A 16,865-nucleotide genomic window follows, 5' to 3' on the forward strand; every position below is an offset into this window, starting at 1 on the left:
TGGTTTGGAGACTGGTTCACACTGAACTGGTCTGGATGCATTTCATGCAGAATAAGATCTCAAAAAGGATATAAAGGATATAGTGGAAATGGGAAAGGCGCAGAAGAGAGCAACCAAAATGATTATTGGACTGGGGCACCTTCCCTATGAGGAAAGGCTACAATGTTTGGGTCTCTTCAGCCTAGAAAAGAGGCACCTGAGGGGGGACATGATTGAGACATACAAAATTATGCAGGGGCTGGATAGAGCGGATAGAGAGACGCTCTTTTCCTGCTTACATAAGACCAAAACCAAGGGACATCCACTAAAGTTGAGTGTTGGGAGATTTTGGACCGACAAAAGAAAATATTTCTTTACCCAGATTGTAATTAGTCTGTGGAACTCCTTGCCACAGGAAGTAGTGATGGCATCTTGCCTAGATGCCTTTAAGAGGGGATTGGACAAATTTCTGGAGGAAAGGTTCATCACAGGTTACAAGTCATGGTAGGTATGTGCAAGCTAGAGGTAGGCTGTGTGTTCTAGTGTGTTCCCTGAAGCATTTGGTGGGGCACTGTGAGATACCGGAAGCTGGACTAGATGGGCCTTTGGCCTAATCCAGAGGGGCTCTTCTTATGTTCTTAAGATCAGACTTGCAATGTAACTATCTCACACCAGTGGTTCGCAAACTGTGCTCCTGGGCACTCAAAGGCACATTGGCAAATACCCAAGGGCACTGCAAATGCCCAAGCGGCCTCCTCTTACCATCTCTTCTGGTCACCACCATCTTGAAATATGCTATATCTTGTGCGAATTGCACAAGATCATGCACAATTTAAGACTGCGGCCACCCAGAAGAGCTGGCAGCAGTGCTCCAACAACAGGGCACTGTGACCACGGGGTGCTGTGACTGCAGTAAGTTTGGTTAACCACTGACTCACATGGAGAAGACATATTGCCCATACATTCTACAAGGCTTCTAAACACAAACACTGTAACTCAGCAAGTGTTTCTGACTCCGGGATTTTTAATTAAAGCAACAACAATAAGCTCTCCCCCTGCCCCAAACTGAACAGCAGGAATGAGGAAAACCAGGAGGGGATTTGCAGGTGAATGGACTGTGAGTTTTCTTGAACGGAAAATGAATTCCTAGGCTTGGTACAGGATCAGAGGCACCTTACACCTTAATTTCACCCTGCTGAGTTGGGTGGGTTGCCAACTTCCTCCAAATGACCATGTTCCTCCGTTCTTTGCTTTTTATCCTTCGGCACACAAGGGTCAACGGTTAAAACATGGGACCATTTTTGAGCTGCTGCTGGTCCCCCCTTTAGTGCTTTCCCTCTTATTGTGGGGTTCAACAACGTATCACTAGTTCAGCCATTTTCAACCATTGCGCCATGACACACTGGTGTGCCGCGAGTGGTCCACAGGTGTGCCACAGGAATTTAGAGGAAGGTCATTTATTAATATGGCCAATGGGAGATGTGAGCCCCCACTGGCAGCATGGTGTGCCTTGTCAATTGTCCAAAACCTGGTGGTGTGCCTTGACCGTTTTAGTGCCTTGTCAGTGTGCCGTGAGATGGAAAAGGTTGAAAATCACTGCACTAGATTCTGACCCAGCATCAGTCACCCACCCTTCCATTTTCCAAGGGTTGCTAATTTTGTGACATCTCCAGGCCCCACCTTACGTCAGGATTTTGGATGTATCTGGTAACTCAAACCCAGTGTCCTATTTTGCACCTCAATCGGTGGAGCTCAAGGTCCTAGAAAAAAAGAGTCTAGATCTCAGAAGCCAGAGGTTACTCACCCCTGCTCTGTGCAAGGTCTAGCAATAGGGAGGAAAAGAAATTAGACATCTCTTTTTGCTCAAGAACTAAATAAACTAACACTTGGAGGTCAGTATTAGCGGATGGTCAAGGAAAGTCGCCCTTGCCAGCTGAGAGCACAGATCTAAGGCGAGTTTGATGATTCCGGTTGACAATTTGCTTTGGAACTTATGTGAGAATCTAACAAAGGCAGGCATTTGAAAGACGACAAAAAAAATATATCTCTGAGCTCATCATCCGTCTTTGCCTGCAATCCACAGCCGACATACTTAGGAAACTTTAAAATACAGCCTCGCTCCGACGTTACAATTAAGTCACTCCAAAATGTCATGGAAAGCAATCTAACCCCATTAAATCTTCACACTCTCATTAAAAAAGCACTTACAGTCTTGACAATGTTCCTAATACATTATTTAAAGACACAAGATGTACCACGACTTAAGAACTCCACGCACTGGGGTGGGGGGCGGGGAGACGGGGGAGGAGGAGAGGAAAATTCAGGCGGCAGCTGAGCCTGCCCTAAGAAACATTATGAGATGCAAATTTTTGTTTGTAATTATTCCCCTGACTCCCCACACCCAACTGTAACTAAGCCTAAATACATGCGGCTGAAATGATCACGTATTTTCTGTTTCACCCTGCCTTCACTCCCTTCCTCTGTGTTCTCTCCTGTGTCAAAATTAAGACTGTAAGCATCTCAGGGCAGAGACCTGCTCTCACATAGTCTGTGAATGCCATGCCCACTAGTGGTGCAACAACATTAAATTTTAAATATCATGTTTTCTTGTAAACACAAAGCAGGATTGAAAGGTACAAAATTATGCGCAGGGTGTATAGAGGGATATCCTTTTCCCTCTCACACAACACAAGAACCAGGCAACCGGCGCTCAAATTGAGCGTTGGGAGTGTTTGAACAGACAAAAGAAAATATTGCTTTGCCCAGCAGTTAATCTGTGGAACTCCTTGCCACAGGGTGCGGTGATGGTACCCTTTGAAAGGGGATTGGACAGGTTTGTGGAGGCGTCTTGTTGTTTTTGTGTTGTCTTGTCCCTGAGGCATTTGCTGGGCCACTGTCAGATACAGGAAGCTGTGCTAGATAGGCCTTTGGTCTGATCCAGTGGGGCTTTCATTCTTATGACCTCTCTTTTGCCAGAAACCATTTACTTTTTACAGATTCAAACAGAAAATATAAGTAGGGTTCTGCAAATAGACCCCTGTTTGTTACATGGGGTGGCCATTCATTTCACGATAAATGAAAAGAGATATTTATAGGAAATTAATACTAACAGAAACAATTTGTACCCATTTCTGTTAATTCTGAGAACCAATCTACAAGTTCAGCCTGCTTTGTCCTGACAATCTTCCCATCATAGATGCAATGAAGCGAGGCTGGAATTGTACCCTGACACAGGTCATCACTAAATCCCTCTAGAACAAGTTAGCAAGGCCTGGCCAGGGCTGCCCCAAGGCCCTCTGGCCTCCCGAGGTCAGTCCTCAGCTGGCAGTTTTTATCTCGACATAGACCACCGCAGTGCTTCAGGACAGCTGCTACATTTATTTCACATGGGAACGCCCCCCCCTTCCTGTGTGTGCGTTTTAAACTACACACGGCTGTTAACCTATATACCCAGATTATGCTCAGTACCAGATTATCCCAACTGCTCACTCATGCTACAGAGAGAAGGAGATTGCTCTGCTGGAATTAAATGGCCATAGCCAGGGGGAAAAAAAGACAACTCGTTGAAAGGGGATTTTTACACTGTCGGCATCGTGGCAAAAACCAACACCATCAACTCTCTGCGCACAAACTACACAATGTTTTACACCCCGTGTGAATTGCCCTGGTGGGATACAGTGTGACCCTGGTGTTACCCATGGATTCAGGATCCATGCACATGACTCACTGTGGATGCCGTGGATACTGGGGGAAGTCGCTTCCAGTTTGATCATCAAAGTGGAAGTGGTTGGGATTTGCGTATCTGTGGATCCCCGTATCCGCAGTTTTTAAATAAATAACCAGGGCAGTTTTTGCTTGTGGGGGATGCCTTGATAAGATGAGGTTAGCACCCATTCCTAGGGCAGCAATCCTTCTGAGTTCCACCCCCTCCAAGTGTGGAATTTAAAGTTCTGTATTCGAATCTAGCCATTGCAGGATCCATTTTTTTTTTAAGTATTTCTTTAACCAACACTACCATCGCCCTCTTGGCTTTTAAATCAGAGTAAATTATAACAGGAAATTAACTACAGCAGGTACTAAGAGGACAGCAAATCAATGCAAGAGGACATTGATCACTGGTATGTAAGCAATGGATATAGCGCAGTAGCTAAAAGCCTGCTCTATGAATTAGGATTTGCCCGACTGTAATGTTGCCTTTACCATGAACTTAAGAGGTGACGGTAGGCAAGCTACTCAGCCTCAGTCTTCCCCATCTGCAATATGGGGATAATAATGTGCACCTTAAAGAGTTGTAAGGACTACATCAAGATAACACACATGCAGTGCTTTCCATCTTAAAAACACACTCTAAAAATGCTCTTAATAAGTGAGCAACAAGTGTGTCCCTATTTTTGGGAAATGTTGGCAGATAAGAGGCTCTGCTTTCATATTCAGGATCTCCCTTTCGCCCTCCTTGTCTTTTCCCAATTGTCTCCCCATGAATGGAAGCAGGGACGATCGCCTGCCTGCTCCAGGCACAGAAAATGGATACAAAAATACTGCTGAACTTCCGCCATGAGATGCCTTAACCGTGTCTCCTTGGCTCCAAACAAAAGGAGCAAAGACAGGTGCAGTTGGAAGGCCTTGGCAGCCTTCCATGCGCAGCAATTAGCATCTCTCTGCCAACCAATAAATGGCTGTAAAGCGCAAGCAAATGGAAGGCAGGACGGCTCCGGTACTGACCTTTAGCGCGGATGGCTGGACGGGTGCTTCTGCTATTACTTTCTAACACACACATTAGATGGCGTTGCCTCGCCAAGCATGCTTCAGGCTCTCCACTCCGTGATGGAGAGGCTGGGGTCGAGTGCCACTGGAGGAATGTTGAACATGACAGCGATTGGACTTTTGACTGCCAAGACAAACACCACCCCTTCCTTCCCTGCTCCTGCCCTTGGTCTGATGACTTTGGTGAAGGAGGAAGGCCTGGCTAATTACCATAGAGCACCTTCAGGAAGTTGCTGGGTCAGGAGCCGCCTGAGCAGCCCCAAAGCAAAAAGCCAAATGCCACTGGGTTTGCTCTCTAACCTTTGACTCCTGCCCCCCTGCTTGGCGGAGGAGCAGCAATGTTCCCTGCCTGGCCAGCAGGTAGACAGCCACTGGGTTTCAAGAGGAGAAAGGGGAAGGTGGTGGAATACACCTCCCCACGGCACTGTTCTCCTCAATGTCTTCTTCCCAAGCTCATTGAATGAGGAGGATTGGCGTGGAGAGACAGTCTAGACCTTCACTCTCCTCTGTTTCCTTCTTTTTTACACCTCTTCTCATGACACACTATGATCTTCTCTATGGTCTTTGCCTCTTGTGATGTCACTTCTGATGTCACTTGTGACGTCATCTGGACCTTTCCTACCCTTCATGAAGAACTGGCCAGGATCCTTCTGCATGCAAGTCACCTACTCTCCACTAAGCTACAAACGATTCCAAAGCTGGCTTTGACCAAGTCAGATCACTTGCCAATCCAGTCCTGTAGAACAGGGGTGCCCAAACCCCGGCCCTGGGGCCACTTGCGGCCCTCAAGGACTCTCAATGAAGCCCTTAGGGAGCCTCCAGTCTCCAATGAGCCTCTGGCCCTCTGGAGATTTGTTGGAGCCCACACTTGCCTAACGCAACTGCTCTCAGCGTGAGAGCGACTGTTTGACCTCTCACATGAGCTGTGGGATGAGGGCTCCCTCCACTGCTTGCTGTTTCACGTCTGTGATGCAGTAGTGGCAGCAAAGGAAAGGCCAGCCTTGCTTTGTGCAAGGCCTTTTATAGGTCTTGAGCTATCGCAAGACCTTCATTCATTCATATAAGTTCATCTTTAATATATTCATTTATGTAAACTTATGTAAATTTATTCAAATTTTAAATGTAAATTAATTCTTTCCCCCCCCCCCCGGCCCCTGACACAGTGTCAGAGAGATGATGTGGCCCTCCTGCCAAAAACTTTGGACACCCCTGCTGTAGAACACCCACCATATAGTAATTGGAAGAGATTCTCCAGGTTTCCGACTGGGGGCTATCCCAGCCTTAACTGGAGGTGTCCATCCCAGATTTTTCCATTCAAAGAAGTACAGTCTAAACTCAGCATCTGTGGATTCGGCATCTACAGATTGAACTCACCATGGATGCCATGGATATTGGGGGAAAACCGTTTCTAGTTTACTCGTTAACCCAGAAGTGGCTGTGAATTCATGTTTCTGTGAGGGGTACTGAAATGGATCCCCCACAGATTAAAAAAAAAAAGGTGTACTATATCCTTGTCCCTGAGCTACAACCATTAAAGGAATGGGGAGTTGTTTTGATATAATTTATCCTATGGATAAATAAGGAAGGGAGAAGTCAGCCAAGAGATTGTAGAGATCAAGGGGCTAAATGGCAACATGCCCCCTTTCTGGTTCTCACTTTTTGTTTCTTACTCTTCTATCTAGCCTTAAATTATCAGCATAGGAAAAAGGGATTAGCATATATGCATCAAAATGATATTTACTTTTATAAATCTAGCAGATAATTAGAAATATTCACATATCTATAGCTGCCGGAAATCAAGAAAAAGTCCATCATACTGTAGGCAAAGGAGCGACATGCATTTTGACAGCCTTTTCCTACATATTGCTTATTTCCAACCTATTTTTGCCATGTTAGAGAAAAGAGTTCAGGGAGATATGCCAATTGCTTTCAAATATTGAGAAGGCTTTTTAGAGGGGGAATAAAAGGAGTACATAACAATTGTTCAGGCTATTAACAGACACGCTTTTAAGCTAAAGAGTGGCTGAGTTGAACTACCTTTCCTACACTTGTAAAAACACTTTACACATCAGGATTGGAATCAAAAAGACCCCAGTATCACTTTAAAAAAACACACAAAATTCTTCTCCAATTTTAATACAAAGCCAATGTGGATACGGGAATCACAAAATAAGAGATATGACGACTTATTAGACGATAAAGCAGATCTTTATTCAAAAGAAGAGTTATTGGAGAAAGGGATTAAGTCGGATTGGCTGACAGAATTACAAGTAAAAACAAGATGGATGGAAGATAAAAAAAAGAAGGAATCTACCCAGTGGAGACAGAACTTGATAAAATATTTCTATCAAATGAGGAACACTATATTAAGAAGATGCACCAATATCTGTTAAACATGAAAATGGAAGATGGGTCGGTAAAAGAGGTGATGATCCTGTGGGCAAAGAATATTGGACATAATATAATAATGAACAATTGGGAACAGATTTGGAAAAGAAATATGAAGATAATCAAAGCAACAGCGATGAAAGAGAATATCTATAAAATCTTTTATAGATGGTACCTACCTCCAGATAGACTTGCAAAAATGTATCCTGGTATATGTAATAAATGCTGGAAATGTAAGGAGGCAAAAGGATCTTTTTATCATATGTGGTGACTCTGTTCTAAGGCAAAAGAATTCTGGAGAAAAGTACATATGAATATTCAAAATATTTTTAAATGTGTTATACCTTTGGAACCAGAGATATTCCTGTTGAATATTTTTCCAGAAAGCTATAATAATGATACAAGATATATTTTGTTGTATACAATTATTGCAGCAAAATTAATCTATACTCAGATGTGGAAGAGCTCAGAAATTCCCATTATAGATATGTGGATTAAGAAATTCTGTGAGATTATTGAAATGGATGTCTTAACTGAAAGATTGAAGGATGGTAAGATAGAAACAATACAGCAATTATGGAATCCGTTTTACAGATGGATAGATAAATGATTAAAAGTCAATTAAGTAAAATCAAAATCGACGAAGTAAACATATTAATGTTTATGACAATTATGGACAAGATTAGATTGAATTTTTGTTAAATTGGTATTGACATTATAGGATGGAGGAAAGCAGTAATTAATTTTTTGATGGTGATTTAAAACGGTAATAACTGCAGTTCTGCGAATTCCTAATGTTTTTCCCCTTTGTATTACCTTCAACCCATGTATATTTGGTTCCTTTACCCATATCTTCATTCAATAAATAAATAAATTTAAAAAGCCCCAATGCATCTGCTCTGGCGCTGGGCTGACGCTAACCCCCATAAACGTGCCTTATGGCACATTTGCGACAGTGTGCACCAGTGCTGAGCACATTGCACATTGTTCAGGATTGGGACCTTACAGCCCAGTTCCATTCCCTGCCAGGTTTTATTATTATTATTATTATTTTATTAATTTATACCCCGCCTTTTTGCCCAACGGGCACACAAGGCGGCTTACAACACTTTAAAAATACAACATTAAAAACAATCATTAACAACAATTTACAATAATTAAAAAAATCTAAAAACAAACAAACCCCCGTGGATTTTCATATAAAAGCAAGAACGCCAGCCAGCCTGTTTAACAATTAAAAGCTTTTTGAAATAAAAAGGTCTTCAGTCCACGCCGAAACGTTAACAACGAGGGAGCAGTTCTCAGTTCTAAGGGGAGGGTATTCCACAGTTCGGGGGCCACCACCGAGAAGGCCCTCTTCCTGGCCGCTGCCCCTCTCACATCTCTTAGTGGCGGCACAGTCAAAAGGGCCTCCCCAGATGATCTAAGAGCACGGGCAGGATTGTAGGGAAGGAGGCGGTCCCTCAAATACCCCAGACCCGAGCCGTAGAGGGCAGTTAGTTTTACTAACTGCCGTAAAGGGAAGTTAGTTTTACTAACTTCCTGCTAAGCTGCCTGGATACCAATGAATCTCCATGGTGGTCTCACTCCAGCTATTTTGCTGACATATAACTGAGGAGAGGCAGGGGCCATGTTGAGCTGGGAAAATGGGCTTAGCATCCCGGCATGTGCTGCCTCAGCCCCTTCCACCCTCAAAATGCCCCTGTCCTGCCCTGCCCCGCAGGACACGCGTAGAACTTTCCAGGCATGGCATCCAATTTCTTTACTGACCCTTCAGTCTTTATTCCATGGTGTTTATTCCAATACTCAAAACCTCATGGAAGGAAATTATTGAAGGTTGGCATTTGCATTTTTTAAAAAGAGATTTAATGCAAAATATCAGGGTTCTTCCCTAAAAGACACCCAAGAATTTCCCAGGAATTCAATGAGTTTATAGCCATGGCATCTCCAAAGAGAGTGGAGCAGGACCTCCATCTGAAAACTTGGAGATTCACTGCCAGTCAGCACAGAGACCCGCGGTTCCAAGCTTATTGGGCCAGTGGCACCCGTCACACTGATAGAGGCACTGTGGGGCTTCATGTGGCCTTCCTGGCTCGCCGGACCAACATTGTGCAAGATCTCGCAAGAACAGCACAAAATCTCATGAGATCACACGCACACTTTGGGAACCTCTGGCACAGACAATAGTGATCAAAACAGACCACAAATTCTATGCAGTAGCAGAGCATGTTTCACAGACAGAGGAGCCCCAGATTCCATCTCCGGGTATGGCAATGAGAGACCCTCAACAGCTGCTGCCACGTACACAATCCTGAGCTTGATAGTGCAACAACCTGACGCAGTCTATGGCAGGTTCACACAAGAGAGGGCAAACAAAGCTCAAAACATACACAGCCCCAGAAATTCTCGTCCTAAGCCTTGAAGTAGATCACCTCCAAAGTCTTTCAAGGACAAGAAGCATCCATTGGCATTCAGGAGAAAGCTGTTAATAGAACTGGTCTTTGTGGATCTACACACACAGGGAAAATTGCTATCAATTATGCCACTCAATTATACATTATAATAGAATTAGAGCTCAACCCGGCTCATTATCTCCCAGTTCAGAACCTGTTGAGCAACGTGCTGACCATGTGTTGTACTAATTACAGATTCTTTTGCCACATTAAACTTTCATCTGGTGCCTACAGCATCGCTCTTTCTGGACCACCCCAACTTGGATCCTAGATGGCCTTTGGACATCATCGACGGGGAATCCTCCTGGATCACCAAGCGGCCCCTGTAGCAAAGCGGGGGTGGGATTTTGCCCAGCTTCAGCTGGTGCCCCCATCTGCAGCTGTATTTGAGTCAGTCAGACCCGGCTGCGGTGGTCCACGCCTTGGTGACATCTCGACTAGACTACTGTACCACGCTCGACCCTTGAAGACTGTCTGAAAACTGCAGTTAGTGCAGAATCCAGCAGCCTATGTGGTGGCTAGAGACCAGCAGTTTGAAATCTATCAGGCTGCCCCCACCAGCAGTTCCACTGGCTGCAGAATTGTTTCTGGGCACAGATCAAGGTGCTGGTTTTAAACTTTAAATCCTGTATGGCTTGAAGACGAGTGATCTAAGGGACTGCCTTCTTCTGATCATTCCAGCCCTCCCGCTAGGATAATCTGAGAGGCTCCTCCTACAAGTGGGCCTATCAGAGGTCAAAGGGGTGGCAACAAGAAGCAGGGTCTTCTTCACGGTGGCACCCCCATTGTGGAACTCTCGCCCCGATTATTTAAAACTGCCTCCCTTTTTAGAGTTATTCCAGTGGGCATTAAAGACCTTTCTACTTAGAGTAGCTTTTTATTTGTTGGGGGTGGGTGGGGGGCTATAACTAGAGACTCCATTCTTACTGTTATTTTTAGAGGTTATTTATAAAGCTGGCCTTTTGCTTCTAAGTATCTTACCCTGCACATGCCTGATCTCGTCTGATCTCAGAAGCTAAGCAGGGTCAGGCCTGGTTAGTACTTGGATGGGAGACCGCCTGGGAATACTGGGTGCTGTAGGCTTATACCATACTCTTTCGAGACTGAAGGTTGCCAACCATCTCTCTATTGCTCTGATTTTTAAAATGTTATGTGCTGTGTATTCTGCCATCTGCTGAGCTGTGCTACTTCAGTGGGATTTCTTTTATGTGACGTATTTTGTTTTTTTACTTTCCATTTCGGTCTTTCTGTACATTGGTTGCCAACACCATAAGTCAACTTGAACACACTTGAGGAAAGGCAGGAGTAGAAATCTTTTCAATAAATATGAGCCCCAAAACATGCTGTTTCCCTATGCATCCAATGTCCATAGCGAAGACTCTTAAATCACCATCCCCAAGCAGTGATTAGCCATGGCAGGATAAACTTCTGAATTTAAAATGGCAGAGAGGAGGCTTAAGACAGTTCCACTAAAATTGAGTTTTGGGAGAGTTAGAACAAAGGAAAATATTTCTTTACTCAGCGTGTGATTGATTTGTGGAACTCCTTGCCACAAGATGTGGTGATGGCATCTGGCCTAGATGCCTTTAATGATGGACATTTTTATGGAGGTAAAGTCCATCACAGGTTACAAGCCATGATGGATATGTGCAATCTTCTGGTTTAGAAGTAGGCTATCTCTGAATGCCAGGTGCAAGAGAGTGGCAACATGATGCAGGTATGTTGTTGTTTTGAGTGCTACCCAAGGCATAGGGGAGGGGCACTGTGAGATACAGGAAGCTGTACCAGATGGGCCTTTGGCCTGATCCAATAGGACTCTTCTTAGGTTCTTATGACACAGAATCAATGCTGGGGAATAAAAGAAGCAATCTAGTGGACAGTAGCCCAATTCACACATTACTTTCATTGTGCATACTACTGATGTACACATAGTGATATACACATATTCTTGCTCTGCACACATGTAGTCAACACACATGCCGCTGTTTATGTCACCTGTACTTTCCCATTTCCAAGAACACCCCACGCTGACTGTCAAAATGAACCCATGTTTATTTGGTCAACATGACAGTGCGCACATGCCTGCAGACTTCTGTTTGCGCATGCCAAGGTTATGCAAATCGCCCTGCTAAGCTTAAGACAAGTGGTTCTTTGAGATTTCCCATTTTTAACCGCCTTTCCTCACTGCATCCATCAAACACTACAAGGCTGTGCAGCTGCACTTACGGGGGAAAAGGAGCATAAAAAGGTAATAAACATTTAATGATCCAATAATTAGTTATATCAGAATAATCACTGTTGAGTAATTAACTCCCATTCCTCCTTGCTCGCTTGATAGATGTGGCGGCCTTTGATAGGCGCTTATGACAATGAGCATGCCTAAGAATCTCATAAACTGAGACTCTTTGGATGAAGCTGGGACACAGTGAGGCCATTAATCATGGAGCGCTCACCCCCCTCCCCCGTGGTTCGCGCATTCTGCAACGGACCTTCCTTCTGCCTCTGTCCTCCAGTCCTCCCACAAGGGATTCCTTGCATATCTCACTGGTTCCATTTCACCTAGAATGCATGGATATTAATTAGCGCACACGTACAAGCCCCAACAATACAGGGAGGGCAGAACAAAACATCTTGGAAAAACAGAGATCACATTATTTTGAAGATATCAGGTCCTGCAAAGCATGGGAGGGGTTGTCGCTTCAATGGTAGAGCACCTGCTTTGCATCCAGAGAGTCACAGGTACAATCGGGCCGGGGGGGGGGCTTCTCTCAGGTAGGGATGGAAAATACTTCATGCCAAATACCACACTGGTCTGTCTGAGGCCAATATTTCATACAGACTGCTGCTACAGACCTTTCTGCTGCTTCTGCCTGCCAGACTTGCCTGAAAATGTCCTCCTAGTTTATTTGGTTCCTTATTCTTTCAGAAAAGGCAGTGGTATAGCTAAGGAGGGCAGGGGGGGTTCATTGCCCCACTTACCACACCTTGAGGGGCTGTCAATCCACACTCCTGAGGATGGATCCCGAGACGTCCGGGAGGCACAGGGACCTTCATGAAATCTGGAAGTGCCTTTCTAAGGCCTCCAGACCACCTGTGTGCCTCAGACCACCTTCTTGGGGGGTGTTAAAATATTTAGTGCCCCCTGGGTGCCAGAACAGCTATACCACTGAGAACAGGTGCTGTACCACTGACCTATGAATGTTCTCAATGTACATAGGAAGCTGACCAACTTTCCTGAACCAGACAATTGGTTCATCTAACTCTGGTGTTCATGTAGCTCTGAAGCTGGACTAGATGGGCCTATGGCGTGATCCAGTGGGGCTGTTCTTATATTCTTATGTTTATCCAGAGGGTTTCAGAGACAGTATTTCTCAGTCCTATCTGCGCTGAACCTGGGATCTTCTGCATGCAAAGCAATGCTCTGCATTGGAGCTACAGCTCCCCAACCCATTGTTATAACACAAAAAAGGGGTCTCTTCTGGGGTTTTAATCAATTGTGTTTTATTGATTTATCATTTCTCAGAGTGTACATTTGAAATGTTAACCTGTGTCTATTGATGAATCTCTGATTATGGGTAACGATTGCATGCCAGTCTTCTCGGGTCAGTGGGCTACACTTTCCTTTTTCCTCCTTTACAGCTTTCTGCGTTCTGTTCCAAAGCCACTTCCAACTTTTTCACACTGTTGGAATTTATTTCCAAAAGTCTAAGATTATATAGAATTATATGCAATCCTATAAAGGCAGGAGAGAAAGGAAATGGAGCTGAAATTACAAGGAAAATCAGAGGGCCATAATCCTTTACTCCATGTATTCTCTTAGCAAATATTTTAAGAGGCTATACCAGTGGTTCCCAAACTGTGTGCCATGGGATGTCCCCAGCGGCCTCTTCTTTTGGCTCCCCCAGGTGCCACCATGTTAGATCAAGCAAGAAGAAACATGAGATCTTGGTTAAACCAAGATGACGGTGCCCGAGGGAGCAGGGAAGATGGGTGCTGCCATCTTGGATCATGCAATTCTTTTGAGATTTCACAAAAATTACTTGTGATACAAGATGGCAGTGCCTGGGAGAGCTGGGAAGAACAGACCACCACAAAAGAAGGGTCATGACCCTGGTAAGTTTGGGAACTGCTGGGCTATAGGGAAGGCCATGATTGAATCAAAATTGAGAGGGAGTCAGGGAATGGGACTTGTGGAATTCATTGAGAGCCCTCCACTCCCTGCACAACTTGGGCACTGTTGTCCTGTGGGTGTACCTGGGAGTGGGGTATGTTGCTCAGTGGTTTCCCATTCAGAAAGTCCCAAGTCTAAGCTTGTAGCACCTCCCGTTAAAGAAGATCTAGGTGGCATAGCTGGGAAAGACGATGAACCAAAGACCTTCAAGTGCCACCCATGGTCACAGTATAGACAATTCGGAGTTAAGTAGTCCAACGGCCTGATTCAAGACACGGCCATTTCCTATGTTTTCTCTCTTTTCTCTATATTATACAAAAGTCTCTCTCAGGCCTAAGACAGGCCTTAAGCAGAGGAGAGCAGTAGTAGTTAACTTTGCATGCATTATATTCCACCGTAGGTTTCTGACATCTCCAGTTTAAGAAGCCAAAGTGGGGAAGAACGGTGTGCAGGAACATTGTAGGGTCTTTAGACAGAGGGGGCACCCAGACAGACATCCCCTTGGTGTGTTCTCCCATCACAACCACTGCCACCAACTGTTTGCTTGCCACAAAGAGATGCTATCCTCCCCCTCACCATGATCTGGATCAGAGGGTGGCCGACGAAACGGACAGCAGCAGTGAGGCATGGCAGCAATACTACCATTGAGCTGGTTCCTGGCAACCATACCTCCGTCTACTAAGCCAGACCCTTGGTCCATCTACCTCACTACTACCTACTCTACTGGGCAGCAGGTCTTCAAGTCTCAGATAGGATGGGGTCTTTCATAGGCAAACCACTGGAAATCCTTTAACTGGGACTTGGCAAGATTTGAACCTGGGACTTCCTGTCTACAAAGCAGGTAACGTCTCACCAAGCTGCAGCCCCGTCCCATGGCTCTTTGGATTTTGGGAGGTGGACTTTGGGAGGTGCCCAACGAGGTTGATCCTGGACTCTGGCCCTGCTTGGAGAGAAGTACAAACCGCAGTGATCTAGATCAGCTATTTTCAATTCATTCATTAGCTGTAAAGCAATGTAACAATAAGTTGCATAGAATAAATGCATCTCATGGCCCATTGATTAGGCACTAACTTTGTCAAGGAACACCATCAGTTTTTTTAACCATTGACAAGGCACACTGCACTGCCGGGGGGGGGACACATCCCCCAATGGCCCTACTAATAAATGTCCCTTCCCCAAACTCCTACGGTATACCTGAAGCCAATTTGCAGCACACCAATGTCCAGTGTGACACAGTGGATAAAAAAAAAAATCGCTGATCTAGATGGATCCGTTCTCTACGTTAACTTGACATATTCCCCCTTATGGCTGTTTTTGGCTTCTGTCTACCTAAGCTGGTAGTGACTGCCTCAGAATGAATATCAAAATACACACCTACCTGCACTGTTAGACTGCCGTCATAGCAGCCAATATTGACTGCTGTTTGCAATAACAGGAGAGTAAACAAAGATTGTGGTAGCTACTAAAAGCAATAGCATCACTAGGGGGTGGGTGACACCACTACTGGTTTTTTTGAATAACACCATCATGTTCTATATCAATCAATGCATAATTTCATGCAGAATGCAATGAAACAAACCACATTGAAATATCTCTGTTCTGTCAAAAGTTATAGCCAAAAAACCTATGGGCGGGGCAATGGTTCATCACCATGCCCACTTCCTGGGGCACTGCCCTGCCCACTGAACGGGAAGAGATCCATCATGAGGGATGACACGTTGGCCTCCCACACCGGGTGACATAAACCCTTGTGATGCCACCAAGTAAAAGATGACTGTATGTCTAAAGAAAACAAAAGCAATAAGTCATAGCTCTGTGGAAGAACAGTCCAGAGGAAGACTATTACTGCTTTAAATGCCTAATCTAATTTAACTTTTCACGGAAAGAAAACCATTCTCAAATGGGTGGGCAAAGGGGGGGGGAAAGATACAAAGCAAGCATGGAAATGTGCACACTTTTGCAATGTATCTTTTAGCAACGCTAATATCACAGCTTTTCAGACTCGTTAGAGGAAGCTGCAAAATGAGCGCCTGTAATTTCATTTAAAAATTAATCAAGTTTTAAAACTAAATGAAGATAAAAGGGTGCGTGTTAGCGATTCCCTTTTGAAGCCCAAGCCGGATGAAAGATTCAGGAGGAAGGAGAATGAAAATGTGGCGGCAGTGGATGCAAATGTGGGGGCACTTGGTGCAATAGCTCTTGCTCTTCTGAGGCTTCTCTAGCACCCAAAACAGATTAAAGACAGTACTGAGCCTTATCACACAAACCCCCAGCCAATGCAGATCCCCAGGTCTCAAGCAACAGAGAAGATGCACCAGTGGTGGCGATAACAGGCACGCTCCTTCCTCACTCAACCAATGTGCACTTCTCCCCCCCCCCCAATCCGGAGTGAGGATACAAAGCAGTGTCCTCACTCCAAATTGATTTCATCATGTCCGAACACTAATTGGCTATATCTTGGCCCTGTGACATTCTTGCAGTGGTCCCTGATAGGCTGGGATTGTGTTGCAAAAAGTGAGAAACTGCCTGTGTAAGGAAAATCACAGTGCTGGGGAACAACAAACAGCAAAAGGTAAGCTCTGGAGGAACATTTTGCCCCTCCTAGCCCTGTGTCAATGCTGCAAATGTTTGCCCAGAAACATCTGACAGAGCTGTAACTAAAGCCTCTGAATGAATTGTTAAAAAAATCCTTGACTTGCACCAGGTCAAGAAACAGAGATATGTGAAACGGATCGTGTAATCATGTCATGCCAATGCATCTATGGGAATTATTCACCCTCTAATTAATGGGGTCACCCACGGTACAGACACAATCCCTGTGCCCAAACACACATCACTAGATCAGAATGGGTAGCTTTTAGTTGGATCTGCAATATGCTACTCAAGGTAGAAGAGTTTGTGACCATCAGAGTAGGAACAGGAGTAGCTGTTGCCACTGCCACCACTCCCATTTCATTCAGCCGTCCAGAATTTTTGTAAAAGGAGAGACTGCATTATTTTTTAAAGTTACACGTAACCCATTTTTGCCCAGCCCACAGGTGTACACATTTGAGCCCTGTTGCATATATGCAACGCTGGGCAGAAGCTGTTTAATTATGCAATACTATCAG

The 16,865-nt window shown here is 44.8% G+C and overlaps 1 protein-coding gene and 1 pseudogene across 2 annotated transcripts in view; one reads left to right on the plus strand and one right to left on the minus strand.

Annotated features, from left to right (window-relative positions):
• Nucleotides 1-16,865, minus strand: part of AUTS2 (activator of transcription and developmental regulator AUTS2) — a 656,992-nt gene that overhangs the window by 623,319 nt on the left and 16,808 nt on the right. The window lies entirely within an intron of this gene.
• Nucleotides 10,549-10,667, plus strand: LOC136659882 (5S ribosomal RNA; annotated as a pseudogene).

This window comes from Tiliqua scincoides, chromosome 8, assembly GCF_035046505.1.
Source record: "Tiliqua scincoides isolate rTilSci1 chromosome 8, rTilSci1.hap2, whole genome shotgun sequence".
Taxonomy (NCBI): Eukaryota; Metazoa; Chordata; class Lepidosauria; order Squamata; family Scincidae; genus Tiliqua; species Tiliqua scincoides.